Genomic DNA, 13,157 nt, shown 5'->3' on the forward strand with positions numbered 1-13,157 from the left:
GTAGCTTTTTAAGTGGCTCATCCACTGGCTTTATGAAGTATTTGCCTCTACCAGGGAGATTTTTTCCCTTTATTTTGTTATTTCTAGTTACAGCCTTTTCTTTTCCCTTTTTTTTTTTTTTTTTTTTTTTTTTTTTTTTTTTTTTTTTTTTTTTTAATAGGCCTTATGCCCAGCATGGAGCCCAATGTAGGACTTGAAGTCATGACCCCAAGATCAAGACCTGAGCTGGAATCAAGAGTAGGACACTTAACTGACTGAACCACCCTGGTGCCCCTAGTCACAGCTTTTTCTTAAAGAAGACCCTTTAACATTTTTTGTAAGATCGATTTAGTGGTGATGAACTCCTTTAGTTTTCACTTGTCCGGGAAACTCTTTGTCCCTCAGTTTTGAATGATAGCATATAATTTTGTTAATGATGTAAAATGACACTTTGTTCCATTTGGTTGATTTTAAAAACCTTTTTCAGGGGTGCCTGGGTGACTCAGTTAAGCATCTGACTCTTAATATCGACTCAGGTCATGATCTCATGGTTCGTGGGTTCGAGCCTGTGTCAGGCTGACAGTGCAGAGCCTGCTTGGGATGCTCTCTCCCTCTCTCTGCCTGCCCTTCCCCTGCTGATGCTCTCTCTCTCTAAATAAATAAACATAAAAAATAAGTCTTTTTCATAGGAAATAAATAAGAATTAATAAGTAGTGTAGTAAATTTAAAAAAGGAAACTACTCTAACATTTTCCAGGCTTCAGGATCCATGTGTCCTTTTTCCTTCCTTTTCTGTCTTTTAAAAATATTTGGAGTTTTCGGGCACCTGGGTGGCTCAGTCGGATAAGTGTCCAACTCGGTTTTGGCTCGGGTCGGGATCTCACGGTTCTAGGATTGAGCTCTGCATTGGGCTCTGTGCTGACAGTGCTGAGCCTGCTTGGGATTTTCTGTCATCCTTTCTCTCTGCCCCTCCCATGCTCACTCGCTCTCTCTCTGTCAAAAAAAAATTTTTTTTAAGTTTTTTTTTTTTTTTTTTCAAAGAGTGGCTATAAAATTAAAATCCAAGCAATTTTTTATGAAAACTCAGCGAAAAGGTCATACCTAGTTGAGGGAATAATTTTTCTATATCTATGGATTATGCATCAGCTGTTGCTCCTGGAACTTATTTTCTAGATGTTTCCACATTTTAAATGGTTGTAAATAATAATTCCATAAATATATCATTTTTTTCATTAGTTGAGTATCAGTACCTTATGTTATCTGTTTATTATTTTTACATACGTGTGTATATAAACGCATACACACATTTAATATATATAGATATAAATAAAATTTTTAATTTTTAAAAAATGTTTATTTTTGAGAAGGAGATCAGAGTGCGAGTGGGGGAGTGGCAGAGAGAAAGGGAGACACAGAATCTAAAGCAGGCTCCAGGCTCTGAGTTGTCAGCACAGAACCTGATGCAGGGCTCGAACTCATGAACCGTGAGAAAATGGCCTGAGCCAAAGTTGGACGCTTAACTGATTGAGCTACCCAGCCTCCCCAAAAATAAAAATTTTAAAAGTAAAATGCACATATACACATACATGGGTATACCTTGATGAAAAGTCACACGTTCAATACATGTGTGTAGATAGCACACTTTGGAGAACATTTTACAAATAATGTTCCTTGTTTGTGCAAGAGGAAGGAGCACCGATTCACGTCATGAATCTAGACATACACTTTAGGTTGGCTGAAGATGTCTGGTTATTTCTCCCTCAGGCATTTTTCTGACTCAGATGCTCAAGGTCAAGCTATGTGTCCTAGAATATTGGCATCTTGATCATCCGTTAGTCTGCCTGATTTTCAGAGGAGAGTCTCGACCTTGCGTGTTTTACTTTCCCCAAAGCTGCAGTGAGCTGGCTTTTTATTCAAGTCTGCATTCCTGTAATGCTCCTCAGCTTTATGGAAGAATCTTAGCTCTGCTCTTAGACTTCCTGTTAAGGCAAGTGGATTTGTATTTGTCTTGCTACTCCAGACGTGTCCCTAAGGGAGGATAAACAAGCTCCCTGCCACCCAGTATTTATCAATGCCTTGTTTGAGAGAAGCAGTATCGAGGGAGATGCTCAAAAGATATGTAGCTCATACATTATACGAGATAGTTCTTTTATTTTTTATTTATTTTATAGTTTTTGTTTAGTTTTCAGAGAGAGAGACAGAGTGTGAGTGTGGGAAGGGGGAGGGAGAGAGAGAGGGAGAGACAGAATCGGAAGCAGGCTCCAGGCTCTGAGCTGTCAGCACAGAGCCTGACTCGGCAGCCCGAACGGCAAGATCATGACCTGAGCCAAAGCCAGACCTTTGGCTGAGCCACCCAGGTGCCCCTATGCTAGTTTTAAATATACTTCAGGATCAAGTCAGATTAGCAAAAGAACAGCATCTTGATACCATGTTTCATTGACATCTAACAGACTTTTACTGAATTATTAGTTGATGTGATATTAGAAGGTGTTGTCATGGCCAACTCAGGACATCCCCTAGAGGTGTTGTAGATCCTCTGGCTCTGTCACCTGATATTTTTCTTTCTCAGTGCCAGCAAATGGGATCGATGATCTGTGACTGTCATCTATCTGTCCTTAAGTATTCTTCAAGTTTCACTGCTCCTTTCAGAATGATAGTCTGTACTTCTGCAAAGAGGAAAGGCATAGTTCAAATCTTGATTCAGTCTCTTTTGCTTAGAAACCGTATATGTGAGCTTTTTTGTGTCTTTTTGAATTATGCACATGCAATTAAAATTTTTTTCAGTATTTTATTGATTGATTGCAGTTTTCAGGTTCACAGCAAAATTGAGGGGAAGGTACAGAATTTCCCATCTACTCTTTAACCCCCGCATATCCACAGCCTCCCCTATCATCAACATCCCGCCCCCCCCCCCCCGCCCCCCAGTGCGCTGGTACATTAAGAGTTGATGAACCAACATTGAGACATCATAATTCCCCGAAGTCCATAGTTTACATTATGGTTCATTCTTGGTGTTGTGCATTCTTTGAGTTTGGACAGGTGTACAAGGACATGTGCACATCATCATGGAGTCGTGCAGCGTGTTCCCACTGTGCTCTGCCTAGTTATCCCTTCATCCCGAGCCCTGCAACCACTCGTCTTCTTACTGTCTTCATGGTTTTGCCTTTTTCAGAATGTCATGTAATTGGAATTATACAGTATGTAGCCCACTCATATTGGCTTCTTCCCCTCAGTAATATGCATTTAAGTTTCCCCCATGTGTTTTCGCAGCTTTGAGAGTTCATTTCTTTTTAATGCTGAATAATAGTCCGCTGTCTAGATTACCACAGTTTATTAATCCCTTTACCTACTGAAGGACCTCTTGGTTGCTTTAAGGCTTTGGCCATTGTGACTAAAGCTGTTACACAGGTCTTTGTGTGGACATAAGTTTTCAACTCCTTTGGGTAAATACCAACAAGCGTGACTGCTGGATAGTGTGTTTTCTTTTTTGACGTTTGTTTATTTTTGAGGGAGAGCGAGCAGGGGAGAGGCAGAGAGGGAGACAGAGGATCTGAAGTGGGCTCCACACCGACAGCAGAGAACGTGATGCGGGCCGCCAGCTCACAAACTGTGAGATCATGACCTGAAGTCAGATGCTTGACCGACTGAGCCGCCCAGGCGCCCCTGTCGGATGGCGTATTGAGAGTGTGTTTAGGGGCGCCTGGGTGGCTCAGTCAGTTGAGCGTCTGACTTCAGCTCAGGTCGTGATCTTGCTGTGAGTTCAAGTACCACGTCAGGCTGTGTGCTGACAGTGCAGAGCCTGCTCGGGATTCCCTCTCTGTCCCTCCCCTGCTTGTGCGAGCGCTCTCTCTCTCTCTCTCTCTCAAAATAAATAAATAAACCCAAATTCTAAAAAAAAAAAAAAAAAAAAGAAAGTGTGTTTAGTTTGGTAAGAAACTGCCAAACTGTCTTCAAAGCGGCTGTGTACTGGTTTTGCATTCCTACCAGCAGGTGAAGGAGATTTCTGGTTGCTTCACATTCTCACCAAGATTTGATGGTGTTGGTGTTTCGGGTTTTGGCAGTTCATGTGAATGGGTCATGGTATCTCATTGTTACTTAATTTGCATTTCCCCAATGACATATGACGTGGAGCATCTGTTTGTAGGCTTATTGTTATTATTATTATTTGCCATCTGTATATCTTCTTTGATGAGATGTCTGTTAAACTCTGGCCCATTTTTTAAATTGGATTCTCTGTCTTAAGAGCTTTTGGGGGGCACCTGGCTGGCCCAGTCAGTGGAGCGTCTGACTCTTGATCTTGGGTTTGTGAGTTCGAGCCCCCTGTTGGGTGTAGAGGTTGCTTGAAATCTTGAAAAAAATATTCCACATTTTTGTGTACTTTGTATAACAGATCTTTATCAGCCGTGTCTTTTGCAAATATCTTCTAGCCTGTAGCTTGTGTGAGTCTGTTGATACTGTCTTTTGAAGAATGAAACTTTTAATTTTTAGTGAAATCTGGCTTGGGGCACCTGGGTGGCTCAGTTGGTTAGGCGTCTGACTTCGGTTCAGGTCACCATCTTGAGGTTCGTGGGTTTGAGCCCCGCATCAGGCTCTATGCTGACAACTCAGAGCCTGAAGCTTGCTTCGGATTCTGTGTCTCCCTCTCTTTCTCTGCCCCTCCCCTGCTCGCATTCTGTCTTTCAAAAATAAACGTTAAAAAAGATTCAATGAAATCTGGCTTATCAATTATTTTATTCATGGATTGGGCCTCTGTGTTGTATCTAGAAAGTCCTCACCCTACCCGAGGTCATCTAGATTTTCTCTTGTGTTATCTTCTAGGAGTTGTATGGTTTTGCCTGTTATGTTTAGGTGTGTGATTCATTTTGTGAAATATTTTGATGAATATAATTCTTTAAAAAAATAGAATATACCCAGTTGCAGTTCATGATAAAGTAAAATGATTCTGCCTTTAATTACCTGGTCTGTTTCTACTGATCCTGCCAGCCATTTAGCTTACTGTTGTGCTGAAACATCCAAGAAGCAGATGGTTGGGGGCCGTCCCACAAGGAGATCCTCAGTGTCCTTTAATGTCACTAGAGGAAAAGTAACGTGCACTTAATTCAAAGGACTGTGGTCTTCCAAATGGCTCTCAAGTGTCATAACTCTTTCTCAAAAACAGCAACCCAGACAGTATAGCTGATGTTTTCTGATAAATTCCAATTTGGTAGGTCTTTGCCTCCCTCAAAGACTAGCTCTGACGTCTTTTAGTCCTTGAAGCTTGTCACCCTCTTGACTGGCCATGTCAGAGTCTGGTGGCATCTCCCAACCTAGAGCCATGGAATGGAGAAACCGTTATGGACCTTGGAAATCATCGGATTAATCCCTTTAGCCTTTATCGGGGAAAACCAGGCCTGGGGGACTATAGGGCTGGCTGTGGCCGTGTCACTGTTACTAGGGGAACCCCAGAACCAGGACTAGACCCCAAAGTCCCAAAGTCCAACTCCCATCTCTTTCCATTCTGGTGTCCCATCCTTTTGGAATGCTTTAGTCTTCTACACTCTGAATCAGAGTTTCAAATAAGATGATCTGTGTTTTGCTTTGTTTTTTGCAATTTGAAGGACTCCTTACTGGTTTTATCTTTAAAATATTCAAACTTTGTGGATCAACCTCTGTGGATAATTCATGATTTTATGTTGGTGGGGATTTTGTTAAGAATGATGATGGATTGGGGCGCCTGGGTGGCTCAGTCGGTTAAGTGTCCGACTTCGGCTCAGGTCATGATCTCGCGGTCCGTGAGTTCGAGCCCCGCGTGGGGCTCTGTGCTGACAGCTCAGAGCCTGGAGCCTGTTTCAGATTCTGTGTCTCCCTCTCTCTCTCTCTGACCCTCCCCCGTTCATGCTGTGTCTCTCTCTGTCTCAAAAACAAATAAACGTTAACAAAAATAAAAAATAAATAAATTTAAAAAAAAAACGATGATGGATTGACTTCTTTGCTAATTGATTTTGCTTCTTTGGTATCGAAGGAGGACGGAGACTTACGCTCAAATTGGTTCGTCCTAAGCCAGACTCGTGAAGTGCAAAGTCGACCACAGTTTATTGAGCATTTACTGAAGTCAGGCCCCTTCTTGGGCATTGAGGACGTGGCATTGACCAAGCCCCGTATAGTACCTGTTGTCATGGAGTTTTCCTAGGAAGGAAGTAGCAACCCCTAATTGGTTCTCCTTCTGCACTCTTAATCGTAGAGCAATGGAATTGGAACAAAGGGGAAATGTCTCTTCCCTCTGACAAAGCTCCTAAACCAGTCAAATGTACAAGGTTTTATACAAATGGAGTAGTATTTATATAATCCCTGATTCCATAGACTCAGCAGCCCAGAGGAACGTGTCTTGACCTATAGACAGTATGTGGTATAAGCAGAACAGGAGCTTTAGAATAAACATGCCGAACTTCTTAATCTCATCTCCTATAAATGTGAATTGGGACTAATAGTAGCTTGTTAGGAATATCCAATGAGGTTACTAAGGTGGACAGACTGGTGTAGCGAGTGAGAGATGCTCAGTAAATGGTCACTGCTGTTGTTGTTCTCATGAAGTTCAGTATAGTTGAGGAAATAGAGATCAGCACGTGCTTAGGTTTTCTTCCCATAGTAGTGCAATTCTTAAGTCTTTTTTTGTTTTCTCGTGGCACAAATTAAGCTCCTGGGGATAATACCCTACTTCCAAGAATGTATCCAGGAAACCAGCTGAAATCCCACCTCTAAGGAAAGAGCCCAGGAATGAGGGTGACATCATTATTGGGAGGTGTTGTACCCAGTGGTTAAAACCTGGGCTGAGTCTCCATGGGCAAGGTACTTAACTGATCTGTGCCTAAATATTCTTATCTGGAAATTAGGGATAAACATATATTACCTATCGGATAGGGTTGTTATGGAAGTTGAATGAGTTTATATGGGTGAGGTGCTTAGAAATACTATTTATTGTTACTGAGAAAATCTTGATTCTTTTTTTTAAAAAAATTTTTTTCTTTTAACATTTATTTATTTTTGAGAGACAGAGAGAGACAGAGCACAAGCAGGGGAGGGGCAGAGAGAGAAGGAGACACAGAATCCGAAGCAGGCTCCAGGCTCTGAGGTGACAGCACAGAGCCCGACGTGGGGCTTGAACTCGCAAACCATCAGATTATGACCTGAGCCGAAGTCGGACGCTCAACTGACTGAGCCACCCAGGTGCCCCGATTCTTTTTTTTTTTTTTTAAGTTTATTTATTTTGAGAGAGAGTGCACAGCATAGGAGGAACAGAGAGAGGAGAGAGCGAGAATCCCAATGCAGGGCTCGATCTCATGAACTGTGAGATCATAACCTGAGCTGAAACCAAGAGTTGGAAGCTTAACTGACTGAGCCACCCAGGTGCCCCGAGATCTTGATTCTAACAGGAGTAAATCATAAGCTTCAGTAGTTACTTGCTAACAAATTTCAGTCTCCTCTTAATACACCAGTTCCTTAGGTCCTGTTCCCCTTCCATATTTATATGCTATGTGAATGGAAGCATTACTTTTGTGTTTTTTATTATGTAGATTAGTTATATACAATATGGTTTGTGATTAGGGAACACTTTTTTGCGGTATTATTAAAATAAAGATGTATCAGTCTGGAATTAGAAAAAAAATATTGCCTGTGCAATAGTTGATTTTTTTTTTTTTTTTTTTTTTTTTTTTTTGAGAGCTTGAATGCTTTATTCATTATAACTGTCAGTGGGTAAGTACAGGTGACTGAATGCATAAGGAAGTCCTGATAGTTACAGGAAGAGAAAGTCCTCTCTCGAGTAAAAGTTAGATGTAACCAGAGATGGATTTGTTCACTGTTATTAGTAATAAGTACAGTTGTGTGAGTCTAAAAGATAAGCCCCTAACTTTGCCTCAACTCTTAAAAATTACAAGTGGTTTTTAGGCACTTAAAAATTAAAATACAGACAATAAAATGGCTTATAAGGTGCAGTATGATCTAACTCCTCTATTTCCTTCCTGATTTTATCAGAATTTCTCTGTGGCTCATTGTGTTCCAGCCACGCTTTCCTTCCAGTGTGCTGGGCCCTTCCTCAGAACCTAAGCTCAGGATGGACCTTCTGCTAGAATTCACTCCTCTCTTACCTGACTGTCCTCTGCTCACCCCCTTAATTCGGGTCTGTTTAATTTCACCTTTTGGAGAAACTTTCTCCTGTTAAAAAACAAAATTCAGCTAAGTAAATTTGAAGATCTAATGGGCTTTATTAAATGATTCAAGAATTGGGGGTGTCTGGTGGCTCGGCCGGTTGAGTGTCCAACTTCAGCTCAGGTCATGATCTGAGCTGATCATGGGTTCGAGCCTCACGTCGGGCTCTGTGCTGGCAGTGCAGAGCCCGTTTGGGATTCTGTGTCTACCTCTCTCTCTGCCCCCCTCCTCCCCCCGCCTCAAAAGAAGTAAATAAATAAACATTGAAAAAAAAGATGACAACAGTTAGTTCCCTAAGGTCACAACAGAAGTACTGGGTTTTTATTGTTGCTATTTAAAAAAAAATTTTGTTTAATGTTTTTATTTTTGAGACAGAGAGAGGCAGAACATGACAGGGGAGGGGCAGCGAGGGAGGGAGACACAGAATCCAAAACAAGCTGGAGGCTCTGAGCTGTCAGCACAGAGCCTGAGGTGGGGCTCAAACTCACAGACTGTGAGATCATGACCTGAGCCTAAGTCGGATGCTTAACCGACTGAGCCACCCAGGCGCCCCATTGTTGCTATTTTTAAAGACCCATACACTTGAGCCAATAGGTTAAAGATGCAAAGAGTAAAGCTGGGTAAATGTTACACACACACACACACACATATATATATATATATATATATATATATATACATACATACATATATATATATGGACTAATTAAAGGACAGAATTAGGAGGTAAGGCCACATCAAAATGCCTTTATACCTAAAGCAATAAATTCTTTGAATTTCAGTGTAGAACCCGATGTGGGGCTCGATCTCACAAACCGTGAGATCATGAGATGAAATCAAGAGTTGGATGCTTCGCTGTCTGAGCCACCCGGGCACCCATGTTGTCCTCTTTTTATGCATAACTTCCCAATGGGCTCTGTGTCCTAAGCCCTCCTGTTTCTTCAGCACATAATCATGGTGCGTGACAGTGACGTTTCCTTCCTCTCTGACCATTTTCTATTTGCAGAGATGTTTCTACCCGGTTCTACCTTCTCACCCACAAACTCCATGCTAATAAAACTGGCAGAGAAGATGTCTTCTAAACAGTATTTTTATATTAATATTGACCACATTTCTACTGTTGTGCCAGCAAATTAATCTTTCAGATGTGGTTCAGCACATGCCCTTTCCTTCCTGCCCACCCCCCCCCCCCCATATAAACTCCCTAGGCTGGCATTTAAGACCATGCTTTTCTAATCTTATCTCCCAGTTTTGTTCCAACATTTACCTTTTATTTTATCCCAACTGTAATAAACAGTTTCCTTAACATGTCTTCTGCGTCCCACTTCCATATGTTTCCTCAAGCTGCCGGGAACGTCATAGATTAATACTTTGGCTCTGTAGCCAGACTCTCTGTACTTGTCTTTGATAGCTTGAAATTATGTGTTTTTTAAGAAACCCTCCAAGACCAGGGCTGGTGTCCGTCTTGCTTATCTCCACTCTTAAATCCATGATCATGACAGACGCCAGGCGGGTGGGATTTAAAGCTCAGCTCCTCATTTGCCATGAGAACTGGTCCTCAGCCACCGGTCTCCAGGCCGAGCACTGGGTGTGCCCATCGTACTTATTTTCTTTGCTAACCAGACCGGCACCGGTTCTCGGGTCCCAGTTGCTGCTCTTAGTCCCAGTCCTCCTTAGGACAGGGCTCCCCTCGGGTCCCCGCAGCCCTGTCTTCTCTGGAGACGCCTTTTCTGGGGACTGGAGCCCCACCTCTGCGGTCAAGTCCAGGGCTCAGGGCTCCATAGAACTGCCTTCCCGAATGGTCGGCCTCCTCATTACCTGATTCCCAAGTGTGGCCACACCTCCTAGTGATGCTGTTTTGGATTGGTGGTGGGGTCCGAAGCTGACGGCCAAGAAAGAATTCTTGCGACATTTTTGGTGCAAAAGGATGATAAAAATTTTAAAGTTTAGTTTTGAGAGAAAGAGAGAGAGGGAGAGAGAAAGAGCGTGAGTAGGGGAGGCACAGAGGGAGAGACAGAGACACAGAATCTGAAGCAGGTTTCAGGCTCTTGGCTGTCAGCACAGAGCCCAACGTGGGGCTCAACCTCGTGAACTGTGAGATCATGACCTGAGCCAAGGTTGGATGCTTAACCGACTGAGCCACCCAGGCACCCCTCAAAAAGGTGATTTTATCAAAGCATGGGGACAGGACCCGTGGGCAGAAAGAGCTGCCCTGGGGTTGTGAAGAGTGACTGATTATGTATACCTGGGAGTTGGGGGAAGTAAGGAAAAAGGGAGGTCTCCAGAAGGAATTTCTTATGCTAATGAGGGCTCAAAAGTTACTGGAGACCTTGTTATTGTCAAGTTGGGGTGGATTTCCCTCGAGTAAGGCATTAACATTAAGACAAGACAGTTGGGAGTTTATTGGAGGAATGTTTTTACTCTATCTCAAATATTTGTCAATGGGCTGCAGATTATAAAGAAATTTAATTAAAAAATGTTTTTAATGTTTATTTATTTTTGAGAGAGAGAGGAAGAAGGGGGGGGGGGGTCAGAGAGAGAGGGAGACACAGAATCCAAAGCAGGCTCCAGGCTCTGAGCTGTCAGCACAGAGCCTGACACGGGGCTCGAACTCGGGAATCACGAGATCATGACCTGAGCTGAAGTGGGACACTTAACCTACTGAGGCATGCGGGCACCCCAAGAAATTTAATTTTATTTGTATTTTCATCTTGCCTTTGTTCCCCACATCACCGTGGAGGGGAGGGTGATCTGGGGGCTCCAGGAAATTAAGTGTGTCGGTTTCTGGAGGTTCGGCTGTTGATAAGATTGCCTGTTTCTTGTAATTTATTAAGACCGTTGTAAACTGATAGAGACTCGTGTCTTCTATGGCTTTGATCTCTATCAGTTAACCATTTGTTTTCCGTTTCCTTTGTTCTTTGGAGGCCAGGAGTGTCTGAGGAGTGTCACACGGGTCCCACCTGGGGAGGGTGGTGGGCATTTACAGGGTGTCAGCTTGCCCTGTGCTCCCTCATCACTGTTGCTTGATTCACTCTGAGGGATTTGGAGGACACACTCCCCTGCCATGTGTCTCCTCGCCCTTCAGTGGTTCACTGCAACACCACCTGACTTCTGGTACCAGACGTGTGGGTTCCACACATCCGGCGGTTCTGTGGTACCAGTCCTGACGCTGCCGGGACACGGCACCAGACTAGTCCCACCGGACTGTCCCTCTCCTTCCCCTCCTCCGATGCGAGTGCAGGGTGTCCCCTGTGCTTCTGACTCCCCAGCTGTGCATCAGAGGTTTGATTAATTGGCTGGAGTAGTTAGTTCACTGAACTCAGGAAAACAGTTTACTTACTAGATGATCAGTTTATTATAAAAGCTATAACTCCGGGGCCCTGGGAGGCTCAGTCGGTTAAGTGTCTGACTCTTGGTTTGGGCTCAGGTCGTGATCTCACGGTTCATGAGATTGAGCCCCGCATCGGGCTCTGTGCTGATCATGCAGAGCCTGCTTGGGTTTCTCTCTCTCTCCCTCTCTCTCTCTCTCTGCCCTCTCCTGCTCATAGGCATGCAGCACTCTTTCTCTCTCAAAATAAATAAATAAACATAAAAAAAAAAAAAAAGATACAACTCAGAACAGCCAGATGGGAGAAGATACATAGGGCAAGGTATCGGGGAAGCATCGTGGAGCTCCCATATCCTTTCAGGGGGCACCACTCTCCCCACACCTCCACGTGTCCACCAACCTGGAACATGTCTGCATTCTGTCCTTTTGGGCTGCCTTTGGTAATTGGACTCCATCTCTAGCCCCTCTCCCCTCCCTGGAGGTCAGGTTTGGGCTGAAAGTTCCAACCCTAATCATTTAGTTGATTCCCCCTGGCAACAAGCCTCCACACTTAGGGGGTTTCTAAAAGTCACCTCATTAACGTGAACTCTGGTGTGTTTTCAAGGGGTGTGGAATGCTATGAATAACAAAAGACATCTTTATTGCTCTTAATCACTTAGGAAATTCTCTGGGTTTTAGGAGCTCTGTGCCAGGAATCAGGGAGAAGACCAAATATATATTTATTACCAATCACAATATTGTTTCAGGGTCGTTGAGCACAGCGGCCAAGAAAGAATTCTTGAGATGTTCTATGGTGCAACTCAGTAAGTGTGTTTGAGTAGCACGGTGATAGGACCCGTGGGCAGAAAGAGGTGCGTTTTTGCTGTAAGAAGCTGGTGGTTATATGCTGAGTGCTTGAGGGGGAAGAGACTTGCAGGGAGTATTACATCATCAATGTCTTCGAATTTCTACTCCTAAAACTACTCTTGCAAGATTTCTCTGGTGCCCATCATTCAGTTCGATATGAACACTTGGTGCAATTTACAGGCAGTCATGAGATCCTTTGCAACCAGCGCTTGTTTGATCCATCTGGGAAGTATGCAGAGGATAGGCTTCTGGGCTAACGGTGAACATTCTTCTGCTTCTATCCTTCATCATCTCCCCACTGACCAGCTTTTGGTCCTTAAATCTTTAAGGTTGTTGAAGGTTGAATGCCTCATCTTCTGTGACTTCTTCAAGCTCACAGGGGTCATAGAGATGTCTCAATGTATGGACCAAACTTCATCACCATCTGTCCCTGCAGCAAACTATTAGAAAAGGCCATTGCTTTAGAGTCCAGAGTGGACATCGGGATGAATTTGTTTCAGGTAGTAAGACTCATCTGTGCGCTGAGTGAAGGAGTCAGGAACTGCTTGCATGCACCTTGGCAATAGAGGAGAAAAAAGCAAAAGAGACAACACGCGAGGATTATGATTATAATGGAAATAAGGAAGAGCAGTGAGAAGACTCTCGAGGGTGAACCATAGTCCACCTCCCAACCAGGAGTGTCACCGGTCATTAAGTGACAAGGTAGGGTCTTTAAGAGCACCGGTTTCCTTCTTCCGATCAGTAATCCTGTCATATTTTTGTCAGAATCTGGAATGCAGACACAACGCTCCTCTTTAATAATGGGACACATTCCTCCTTGT

The 13,157-nt window shown here is 43.4% G+C and overlaps 1 protein-coding gene across 5 annotated transcripts in view; it reads left to right on the forward strand.

Annotated features, from left to right (window-relative positions):
- MPP7 (MAGUK p55 scaffold protein 7) overlaps positions 1 to 13,157 on the forward strand; it is a 287,780-nt gene that overhangs the window by 24,441 nt on the left and 250,182 nt on the right. The gene's annotated exons all lie outside the window — the stretch shown is intronic.

This window comes from Panthera pardus, unplaced genomic scaffold, assembly GCF_024362965.1.
Source record: "Panthera pardus isolate Hobbes unplaced genomic scaffold, ASM2436296v1 HiC_scaffold_6, whole genome shotgun sequence".
Lineage (NCBI taxonomy): Eukaryota > Metazoa > Chordata > Mammalia > Carnivora > Felidae > Panthera > Panthera pardus.